We start from the raw sequence: 12805 nt of genomic DNA, 5'->3' as shown, positions 1-12805 counted from the left end.
GCAGCCTGGCGCGGCTGCCCCTTTTCTGAACCGAGTGGGCACCTAATGACAAACCAATGGCCATTACAGATGTAATTTCCGCGCCGCCGCCACTTTATCTTAATTGAAGGCGCTGTATCTGCGGGATAAAAAGACGGGAAAAGTGGTGCCGAGTCACAGAGAGGAAGAGGAGAGCAGAAAATGAGAAAAGACAAAGAGAGAGTGTGTGTGTTTGTGTGTGTGGGGGGGGGCAGAGTTACTGTAAAGACGAGAAAATGAAAGAGTAAACAATCGCGGGAAGCAGATTTCTATTAAAATGCAAAACAATTCTTCTGTTTTTTGTCCGTGTGTGGGAGTCTCTCACACATTAATGCGGCTGACCCAAATGACTGGCATATTATTTGGGGAGTATGAGAGGTGGTGGTGGTGCTTGGGGGGGTGGGGAGTCATCTGCTGAATACTGATGGAGCCGGGCTCAAAGCTTCCTCCTGGCCTTATTAACCCGCAGAATGCAGCTTTTGTTTTTGCCCGCCATGCTCCTCGGGGGTTTTCCAAAGTCATTCCGTGGAAAGGTAAAGGGAGCAACTCTTAAGTGAAGTTTGTGTCCCGGTCTCATCGACGACGTGTAAAGTCAGTGGCCTTGATTAGGCAGGAAGCGCCACCAGATTCGGAGAAGCAGAAAGAAGTAGAACGGGAGGTGTGTCACGTTCCGTTCCGTTGGCACGTTTCCGAGAGCGGCACCAGAGATTTCAATTTCATCTTTAATGGAAGCGGCAAACGGAGTAACAAATACAAACGTGAAAGAGGAAGACAAATCCTCCCAGCAGAGGCCCAGTCAGTACGGATGACATGAGGTAAACACGAGGTGGAACAGAGGACACGGCGGGATGGGGGAGGGTATGGGGAAGGTGGAGGTGAAGGACAGAAGAATAGAGACACAGCGGAGGGTTTCACCAGGAATCATGAGGAGATTAGATTCAGACTGTTGGCTCTGATGTGTCTGTCAGTGACGCCCATCACGGCAAAAGAACATTCATGGCAAAAGAAGACCGGGAATGTCACGAAAACGAGATGAAAGACTGTTTAACACGCCTAATCCACTTGACAGTTGGGCGAAAACATTCCAAAGCTGCAGAAGATAAGGGGCGAAAGAGACGACCGGCCTGCTGTTCCGCCATGCTGGGACGCCGCCACCCACCAGGCCGGTCGAGGCTGAGCCCCCGCGTCATGTCAGACACCCAGCTGAGTCATCTGGTCTACTGGGGGTAGGCACAGATGGACAGACGGCGAGCATGCAAATGCCCAAATAAACAAAAAGGCGACGTCAAACCCAGAGATTACCGTCGTTTCTGCAGGATCGTGTCTGAGCCAAAGCAACGCCGCCACTCTCCTGCTTCTCCTCCGTTCTTTTTTTGTTTGGTGTAACATAAATGATTACAAGATGCTTGATTAATGTGTCATACAAAGACAAGCTGAAAGTACTGCAGCGATCATGCATTTTAATGAATAACATCAATCCTCAGGATGAAACGTTTCTTCTGTTCTTTAACAATTAAGATCATTGTGCTGCTCGATTGTTCAACTTCCTCTGTGGCGTATGAAGCCTCCAATAACACAAGTAGATCCTGTTGATGACCTCACCGCTCATGGTCTAATACTGGGATGGAAGTGTAATACTAATACTGTCCAAAAGTGTGTTCAGGAACTACTTCCAAATGTTTCAGCCTGATCGCTACATGGAGTGGTGTCTGCGTATGTATAATGTATGGAAGACAATGATTGAGGTTAAAAGATCAGGTGCATTTATTTTGAAAATCTCTGCCAAAACAAGAGTAATCACACTTCCATGTCTGGGTTCAAGAGATCATTCAGAGGTTCCATTGAACACGTTACATGCCCAAAGTGGAGTCCCCGATTGGTTGACCTGCTGTCCTGGCCAAGGTTAAGTTTTTTCAACTCTGGACTCAACACGCCCAAATTGTATTGCTGGACTGACGCGCTGCACCCGACACTGAAATCGCGTTCCAGGATCTCAGATCACGTCTTTATATTGACTGTATTGACAGCTTGAACCTCAGTCTCATGCAGCCGTACGGGGGGTTGACCCGTATGGGTGTTGTGATTCTGTGGGCCCGTGGAAAGGTAGGAAGGAGTGCAGGTGAGTCTTCCAGTTCCCTTGTTGATCGTAGGCGCACTTCAAGGAACGCCGTGAAAATCCAACGTATGAGTGATGGGCTTGGGGCCAGTAGTGCAGACTTATGATCCACTGGTAATGCTGTTTTACCATTTCCCTGCACTGCACTCTAGCTGTTTAAAGTTGTGCGTATTGGTCCCTAATGTCTCGTTTCCACTGAACGGTCCGGACCGGACTGGTCCTCTGTTGGCCGGTTTAGAATGATCCAGGTATTCAAACTACCATTCCTACTGTGTTTGACCATCAATGTACATTCGAGGTGTAGACGCAGCTGTGCGACTACAGTAAAAGGTAATGACAACAACAATGGAGGTCATGCATTATACTGAATGTAACAAATGTAATTTTCTTTGCAAGAAGACTGCAGGAGACAAAGAGGAATACAGTCAAAAAGAGGACAAAACTTTCGATTTGGATCTCGAGTTGGAAAAAGTGCTGGTCAAACACTTTCCGCCAATCAATGCGTTACATCGCATGACGACAGTAGCTCCGCCCTAACTGGTCCTTTCCATTTTTCTATGGACCTACAACCAAAGAAGACCAGAAACGGTACGAGTCGGTTCTGCTTAATGGGTCCATTTAATAATGGAAACGCTCAATGTACTGGTCTGGTACCTCTCAGTGGAAACAAGGCATTACTGACCCATATGTAAAGATGTGTAATTGGTAGTAAAACACATGTAAGACGTCCACACAAACTACGCTCTTATTGTCAAATTTCTGAATTTCTAATAAACAGGCAAAGAGCGCGTTGTCACGTTAACATTACCAACAAGCCCCATGAAATGTCCACAGGATTTGGGGAGAGTTGTAAAAATATACATACGACATTCCTGCGTCTCACCTACAAATCGCTTATTTCACCAGTACGTGTTGTATACGTAAACAACATTTTCACTCAACAGGATCATCAAGCTGTAGGCTGCAGGCTGACTTCTAAGGCTGAAGGGTTGTCTGAGTGGGTTGTCCACAGGAGTTCCGCAGGGCACTGTAATCTTACCACTCTTTTTATCATATAGACTTTAGACTTTCACCAAATCTGTAAATCTTAATGTGCAAACATGCACAATACATATATTTTCCAACATAACAGTAACACAGCTTCAATATCATTATGATCTATGTTTGAGTTTCCATCAGGGATTTAGAAAAAATGCTTCCTGACTTATGAAAACCAATCCAGAGACACACTGGCTGAGGCGGAGAAGAACATGAAATCTTGTGTTGCAGAAGGAAGCTGTTGTCAGTTAATACTTGCCAGAGCTGCAGTCCCTTATATGCTTCCTGCCCCCATGGGGAGGCAAGTTGTCAAACAAAAAAATCTTTGAGAATGTTTTTCAATAAAGATTTCCACTGATGTTGTGTTCTGACACACAGGTTATATCTTCTGTGTCATTTTTCACCTGATAGGAGTCCCTTACTGCATCTTAAGTAGAGTTTCACCTCTTGTCACCGTGGTAACACAAATGAAAAAAAGAAAGAAGCAAAAAGTAACAGAAAAACTTGAAGAAAAACTGTGGAAAAGTTGCAACCAGAAGGGTGGACAACGGTTCTGTATCAGGGATCATTTTTATTTTTTTAGATGGATTTAACAAATATCTGGCTGCCAAATATGATCTTATGTTACCCTGAAGAGAAAAAACAGCACAGAGCAGGAATAGTGGTAAACAGCATTACGAAGAGGGAAATTAGGAAGGAAAGGAGATTATTTTGGATTTTATTTTGGATTTTAGTGCTGGTGGGACCAGCATGCGACCTTAAAGACTGCTGTAAGTCTCGTGTATTTTGGTGGGATCAGCATATAATCATGGAGACTAAATTCCTATAGAGGGTACTAACTGTGGGTGGAACTAACATATGATCTTGGTGAACCAGCATGTAAAGCTGGGAACAAGATACAAGGGAAACAAGCAAATGATGCTGGTGACTAACTGCTAGTGTGACTAGCATGTTACCCTGGTGACTTGATGCTACTGGGAAAAGCAGGGGATGCTGATGAAAACATGTTAGCGGGTCTAACATGTGATGCTTGTGACTTGCTGTCGGGACTAGCATGTGAAGCTGGTAGCCTATTGTTAGAGGGACTAGCATATGATGCTAGTGACTTGGTGCTGGTGGACATATGATGTATCTGTGATGGAAAGCGATCAGGTACTCATTGGGCACATGATGTTTTTAGTGGCCATATAAATGGGTAGAAAAAGAGTCTCAATATGGAAGCTCAATGCGAGGATTTTGTCTTGCACCTCTATCCATTTTCTTAATCCGTGAGGTAATAACTGGGATAAGCTCCCATTGTTGGTGAAGGCAGGATAGGAACCAGAGCTGATCAGATTGCCAGCCTGTCATGGAGCTGGATTGACGGCTATGCTAGCCAGCCATTGAACAGCTTAGCAAGCTAGCAAGCTCCGCTCCCCAGGCTTCAGCAGAGCTAATAGTGTTCGCCGCTGACCAGGCGCCCCGTAGAAGTAGCTAGGTCTACTGGTCAAGCTGCAGTAGATCTTGCCCACCGGCGGTTAGCTGCCTGTAGACCCGGAGAGCCACCACGGGTGAGATTGTAGCATGAGTAGTTGCTCTAGCTTCATGGGTTTATATTGTTTTCTTATTTTCATCAAGAAAATAATAAAAACATCCCCAGAGATAGAAAAATCTGGTGAAACCCTTGATGATGATGACGTGTTGGCCAAAAAAAACCTAAACGTTTTGCTATCCTAAGATAAACTTAATTATTTTCAACTTAAAATATTCAGTTTTTCAGGTTTCAAATCTCAAAATTTCTATTTCAACACATTTTTTAACAGTTTCAAATATTTTTTTTCCAGTTTCAACTCTTTTTTTTCTTTCTTTGTTTTCGGATCTGAAATTTAAAAACTTTTGGCCCCGTTGTTGAACGTTGGGGCGGGGCTAACATGAAGGACCAATCAAAATATATGAGGGTGGTAACTTCAGTCCCGGTGCATTCACTGGCTCTGAGAACTGTAGTAATTACGGTTTAAAAAATGGCTGTATTTTCTGTACTATCATAGTCTGAAGTTAAGAAGCAGAGTTTTGTCGCATACTAACCACGAGTCCAAAACTCTATTCTAGCCTGTTCAAAGCGCCATCTTATTGTGTTAAATACAGACGTCGAAACGCTTGAATAAAATGACTAAAACACGATAAGAGTTCCAGTTATCTGTTGTGGCCTGATGGTTAGAGCGATTGAACTTTACCTTTTTCTCATGCAGTAAATGTGAGTCCGAGCCCCACGGTAAACACAGCACTTTCTCCATATTTGCTGTCATTTTCTTCTGAAATGGAAATTTTCAGATTCAAAAACGAAAAAGAAAAAGATTTTAAAGTGAAAAAAGTTTTGAAATTTAAATTTTGAATTTTGAAACCTAAGAAAACTGAGCAATTGAAACTCAAAATAATTAATTTTATTTTAGCAAACAATTTTGGAAATTATACATGTTTTTGGCCAAACAATTTGTTTTATTGGGGTTTCAAACAATATTGTCCCTAATTTAGCTCCATACTGAAGGTGGTTGAAAGAATGTCCGTACGACACACCTGCGCCTCACCTGCTTCACCCTTTCATGTTGTTTAGGTGTCCACTACACTTGTAGCGTCCTCGTAAATAAAAAAATGCATGAATATTTTGGCTTTTCTGGCTCACTGAGCGGTTTACAATCCTAAACTTTCGTGCGGTTGACCTGCGTCAGCCCGTATTCACTAAACTTAAACAGTTGCTGGTACATTTTGCTCCGTGGAGTCTTTGACGGTTATCAGGGATGTAAAGTCACGGATGGGAAGAAGAAGAGCTTCAGTTTCAGATTCAGTCAAGCCTCCCTGAAGATCCTCAAGCAGCTACCGTCTGCCAGCGTCTGGAGGGGGAGCTCAGACTTCAGCGAGTGTTGGCTCGCTCGCCTGCCTGAAACAGACAGCTGAGCTTTCCAGGACGCGCCGTAGCTTACAGACAATGACAATCCCTTTTTTGGGGGGGCTGCAGCTTGATCACAGTGAGATGTCTGCAGAGGGTTCCAACAAGTAAAAAAAAAGAAAAAGGAAAGCATCATTTCAGCTCTAGCGTCTTCAGGCGTGACTGTTGTTTCAATCCAGGCCCGCCTCCCCGTTTGTTTTCCCCTCATAAATAGGCTCATATGTGAGAAGATGAAGGATCTCACAGGGCCTCCCTTTAATAATAAAGATTTTCTGAGCGTCTGCATGATAAAGCGGCTGCCATGAAAATATCAACAGCCAGACGCTTATTTATTTACTTCCACTCCGGGTCAGAAAGGCAAAGGTAAACTTTCTCTTATTGGGGATTTATTTGCTCAACGTTTATCCTGCGGCTGCGCCCGGCGTTAGACGCAAACGCTGCTGGTAAGCAAACAAGAAACAAACGCAAGACTGCGAGTTTGAGCAAACGCCTTTCTTTAGAGAGGAGTCTTTAAGAGGTTGCCCTTGGCCTGGAACCAGCTGGCAGGAGAACGTTCAGCCGTGGAGGAACCATAAATGGAGACGGGCTGGCCTGGAACTGCTGGAGGGCAGGGACACGAGCGGCAGCTTTCATTACCGTGTAAAGTTTGAATATAAACGGCGTTGTAATCGCCGGATGAAGGTCGAACTCTTGCATTCTGTGGGCAAACGTTCGTGTTCTTCATGAGGCGGGATGGGCTTCATTGTCCATGACGGGAGGTAATCGAATGCGTCAGCAAACATCTGATGAATGGAAGTTTGTACACTCGGTGGAAAGTATGTGAAAGTACTTTTTTAATAGAGCCACTCAGATGAAAGTGGTGTTTTTATGGCATTTTTCTCTTAGTGGAGGAACGATAAAGAATATTTCTGAGTATTTCTTTGATCAGGTACTTTGTGAATCATGAAAAAATACAGTTTAAAAAGTTGTTTTGTAGAAACTACAATTGGTACGCCATTCTACTTGGTTCCATTCTGTCGCCTCTACTTACAGCTCCGGTATTGCTCACTATTTTTGTCACACTGGTAATGTTAGCTTAGGGTTGTGATGAGCTATAAGCTAGAAAGTTTAAGCAAAGGGATGATGGGAAATGGGGGCAGGCTTACTTCACGACAATAGTTCCCCCTACATTTCAGAGTCAAATTTCAAATGAACTACAGCCGCTCTGCAGAAACTATGCCCTAGAAAATGGCAGTTTTTAGAATTTTGGCTAAAAATTCTCTCATCATAGAAATAAAGACCACAATAGATCAGAATATGATCATGACTTTGAATCAGTGGTCTCCAACCTTTTTCAGGAGACGGACTGGTTTGATTTCAGATGATATTTTCACGTACAGGTCTGTACGAAGCTGAAGTCAGCATCCATTCTTTAGTTTTTTAGCTTCCAGTTTCTCTCAACTTTTTAAGGTAAAACTTATCCTCAACCTTTAAATATCTGAAGTTCCTCTAAACTTTTTTAACTATAGATTTGTGTAGGAAACACAAAGAATGTGATTTAAATTAAACCATATCTGATAATTCAGTAGAATATTACTGATCCTTGTCCGCACTTTGCTCTAGTGCAGGGTTAGCAACTTCAGGCCTTTAAGGTCACAATGTCTGTACAAATTCCAGATATCCAAGCCCTACTCATGACTGATTACCTGGTTAAGGTGAGTCCAACTGATTAGAAGACGCCAGAACAGAGTTGGATATGTTGGCCCTCGAGGCCTGGGGCTGCCTATCCCTAGAGCTAGAGTGTAATCTTAAGGACGATGGGGTGTTCTACAGTGGTTTCAGGTCGTACAGAGGAGTGGCTACATTTTAAGAGGAGCACAGTTCCCTTAATGCTTGTGCGACTATCTCAAGGGATGTCATGAAACTGGAATGTACCATTGTCATTTATGTGGTGAGTGTATTGTGAAGTATTTGTAATGATCATGCGAGTGATGGTGTTCTATGGTGGCAACACACTGAAAGACGAAAAAAGACTGTGTGTCCCTGTGTGTCAAGTACTTCACCCTGATTTGCCCTCATGTATTGTATAAGTGTCCACTATGACCTTTTGCTCACAGCAACATTTTGTACATTCACCGAATGATGTTCAACCTTGATATTCCCTCCTCTCTCCCTGTACGAGTTTGCCCATTTTTCACCCACAGACGCCTGGATCCACCTGTAAGAACGATTCTCTAAGGTTGTAACGCACAGGTACACTATAGAATTTAATGTGAACAGGCTGTATTCAGACTGGAAAAATCTGTTGGTTTGGACCGATTCTACTTAATTTAGTCCTGATCAAGTCCTGAACGTTTGGTCTGTATTCAGTCTTTCTGTTCCGGATTAAAGCTTGTAAACAAAACCATGTGACCAAAGATCTCTTCACTCATTGGCCAGGAATCAAAAGGGCGAATCAAATAAATGAGAAAAAAAATAATGGAAATCCTAAGCTTTACAGTCCTTGTTGAGACAGTTCACTCATTCAAACTTTATTTTTTACGGACCAATTTTGGTTGTCCAGCACTTTTTACTGGTACTTTTGTACGGTTAATGAGGAGACGACGGCTAAGAAGGTATGGGTAAATTTCAATGAATTGCTGAGTCATCGTTGGTCCGCTAGTCTGTTTACATCCCATAATGCCTACTATGGTGGCTATTTTAGTCCAGTTGTTCAACTCTGACCACGGAGCCTATTTGGACAGAAGAAACCGGAGCTCAGTCCGATTAGAAACAAACCGAGACCACCTCAAAAATGGGTCCAAGAACGGCTCCTGAGCCGGGACCAGGGTCCACTTGATTTCCACTGAGAATTTGTTCCATGCAATCGATGGAATTGAACTCTGGCTCATTTTAAGCAAACAAAATGTGTCTGAATACACAAGTTATTTTTAAAGGAGTAACACACACTGTAACTTCTCTACTATTAACCCAATCAAACTGAATCAGCCGATTGTGACGCAACAAATACTGTGTTGCATAATGGTGCAAACCTTAAAAAAAATAAAAATAAAAAAATCAGCTGGTTTATATTAATTGCGTAAAAACTGACCTTTAAGAACCAATTGGAATGACATCAGTTGTGTAAACAGTGGAAGTGTTAGAAGTTAAATTGAGAATTGAATCTCAGTTGAATTATGAGTAATGAAAGCTTTCATAGACTATTCTTACCTCTGCAGTGAATACTGATGAATGCGTTGATGATATTTCCAAGGTCAGGAGTCACCGATCTGACCGACATCCTTCTGAAATGTTGTCTGTAGGGGTAAAAGATCAAAGCACCGACCTTCTGTCCAACAATCTGGACCATCAATACCACAACACTGAACAATACAATACAAACTTCATTTGTGCAATCAAGTAAACTGAGATCCTGAGCAGTAGTGACAGTGTGTAATCTCCAAAGTGCTGAGGCAGGTCAGCGTGAGCACACAGGGCCGTGTTGACTCTCTCAGCTCTTTACATAATGTCCCTTGCAGATCCATAAGGCAGTGACGCGGTCCTGCCCTCTGAGTGCTGGACGTGTTTGTTCTTTTGCCCCGGTGTTTGCGGGGACCGGAGTGGCCGGATTCCTCAGGGGGCTGGAGGACCACGTTCTCTTTGCTCATCACTTCCTCTTTACCTTTCAGCACCCTGATCACTGACGCACCGCCACCTCAAGGAGAAACTATTCTGAAATTAAAAGTATACAAGAGCCGGATGGATTATGAAATACAGAGCAAACATGATTCGTGTCTACACACTCACACTTCCAAATGACTCAACTCAATGACACTCGGGAATCTTTGAAGTACTAGGTATATTTGAAGTCATGTTACTCACATTTTACACAGTACCCTTTGGTTACTTACACATATATGTTGACGTGGTTCTGATGAGATTCACTCCCTGGTTTTGTGGAGCTGGACTTACCTGATCAGCCTTGAAAGGGGCTGGCCCAAATGAGAAGCCACAGGAAGTGGACTTCTCTACTTCCTGTAGCTTCTCATTAAATGATCCTTGACCACTAGAGCTTTAACTCCAGTGTTGACGATCTTTGAACTCCAATGGATTCACTCAAGTCTTTACATAATCAACGAGAATCCGCTGATTCTGAGGAGAAAAGAATCCTTGTGCCGATATGCGACTCTTCACTAACTTTAAGTGGTAAATATAAAACTTCAGAATCCTTTAGAATTACCTTAAGTGCGTAAATGGTCAAAGAGGTACGATAGTTTGAAGAGTCTGACAGCTTCTGTGTTAAAGGGTGAGTGATTGGTCCAGTTGTTCCACTCCGAGCACAGAGCCTATTCAGACGGAACCGGACTTCAGTCCGACTGGAAATGAACCGAGACCACCTTAAAAGATGGGTCGGAGAGCACTCCCTCAGTCATTTCTGTTGTAATACAGGTCATGTTTATCCCTTGAACATTAGTGATGTCACTGACGACTCCTCTTTGACCCTTCACACATTAATCTGAATAACACACTCTTTGACATAAGGCAATTCTTTTATCTTTTACACAAATACCACAAGGCCACTTTTCAGGGACAGAATCAGCAGATTTTCGTTTCAGATTTCATTATTGTCAAGTGTCACATATCAGTGCAAAGCTGCTTTTCTCAGCTTCCAGAATCTATTGGAATGACACTAATTACATAAACAGTTAAAAAGTTAAGGTGATTCAAAGATCCTCAACACTGGATTCACCAAAACTTCTCAAATATTTGTAGAAGTTGTTGGTTTTTGTTTTTTTTATGTGGTTGTCATGGTGGCAGATGTAAAAATAAAACAATAATTAGCTTAATTCCAGCAAATTTTGTGGTAATTTGGGTGATTTTTGTCCCACTTGGGAGCCAATTCTTACTTGTAATTAATATATTTGTGTTTTTCCTTAAAATGTATATATATATATATGTTTATTCCACAAAAATAGAGACAGCATCAGAATGCATAGTGTTTGCTCATCATTTTGAATATTATGTAAAAAAACGGTTTGTGTTTGCATTTGATCAATGGAGTTCAGCCGCAGCAGAAATCCTGAGGTTATTTTAGTCCTCCATCTGTCATGTAGAAACATGCTAACGGGAGCAAACAAACATGTTTGCTGTCAGCAGCATCACAGAGATGCTTCCTCTGCTGCAAAGTGCAATGTTTAATACGAACTCTTAATCTGTGAAAAACCTAAAAAAATGTTCTGTTAAGGTGGAATGGGAGCTGGAAGAGTAAAAAGGAGAAAACAGAAGCAAAAAAAGAAATAAACGACAGGAAGTCAAAAGAGCCACTTCAGACACTTTAAGAGGTAGAAAAGCTTTGAAATACGGATCCTGCTGTGAACCGAATGAAGCTGAATTCTTTACTTTAAACCGTAATTAAAACGCCTCCTTAAGCTGTGATTAAGTTTAAGTTCAGAAACTTTTATACAGTTGAGCAAAATCACTTTGTTTTTAGCTCCCAAAATGCAGCTAAAATATAAAATTATAATCAAATTTTACAAAAAAATATTTTTTTTATCCATCCGCCCAATTTTTTTTTTTTTTGAAAATGGTCATAAATGGTCATGAGGGTCATCCGGCGGGCAGCATGGCCGACTCTTTTACAGGGCTGGGTATGACCACTCATTTCATGAATCGAGTTGATTGTAACTTTTTCTGAAAACCTCTGCGGCCAAAAGCAGCGGGTAAAAATACTATTGCCTGATCACAAATGCCACTGTGTCACTAAATATACTAAAATACTTTCATTTAGGTCGCCGCGCAGTGGCGTTTTGGTAATTTCTGGTTCCAACATGGCGACGTCCGTATCGCAAAAAAACAATGACTGAATAGACATCATTTTGTTGGAACAAGACGGACGTCATTTCCTGTGGATGATGTCACACTCAGTCCACTTCTCTGATACAATCAAAAGTTTTCGTGTCGTGTGATGAAGATGTGGTCTTAGATCCACGATGACCGTAAGTCAGAGGTGTCAAACTCAATCGTACAAGGAGCCAAAATCCAAAACACACCTTAGGTCACGGGCCGAACAGGATAAACATTTATTGAACACTCTAAAACTAAAATTTGAAAACTTTATAACCGTAACTTTTTAACATAATTACGAACTAGATATATAGCATTACCTGTGATAATGCTAGTGTTAATACTGTAAGCTCAATTTGGCCGCTAAAGATCCTACTGCTGACAGCTGAAGATGCTGAAATTGGTTGCTAAAAACATTGAAGCTGATAGCCAGCTAAAATATTAGCTAAATGCCAAATTAGCCATAAAACACTAAAAAAAAATAAAAAAATCCTGGGTTAACCAAACAGCGTGCATGTAGTTGAAAAAATATCTAAACTTCAAAATCATCTAAAAAAAAAACCTGAAAATAAAAGCCTAAATTAGCCAAAACAACTGGTGCGTAAACATTAACTTAACTCCAAACGGCCAAAACAACTATAAAATAAAAGCCTAAATTAGCCAAAACAACTGGTGTGTAAACATTAACTTAACTCCAAACGGCCAAAACAACTATAAAATAAAAGCCTAAATTAGCCAAAACAGCTAACATGTTGGCTTAACTCCAAAATAGCTTAAAAAATCGTAGTAAATCCCCAAATTGTTGAGAGAGCTATCAGAATCAGATTTATTGATAATAAAAAGACAGTAATGTTGTTCCAGAATAAATCAACTTAAACCTTAAATAACTTTCAATATTTTACTCTCCG

The sequence above is a fragment of the Oryzias melastigma genome, linkage group LG18 (assembly GCF_002922805.2).
Source record: "Oryzias melastigma strain HK-1 linkage group LG18, ASM292280v2, whole genome shotgun sequence".
NCBI lineage: Eukaryota > Metazoa > Chordata > Actinopteri > Beloniformes > Adrianichthyidae > Oryzias > Oryzias melastigma.
The sequence above is the reverse complement of the archived record's forward strand: the minus strand, read 5'-3'. Positions refer to the sequence as shown.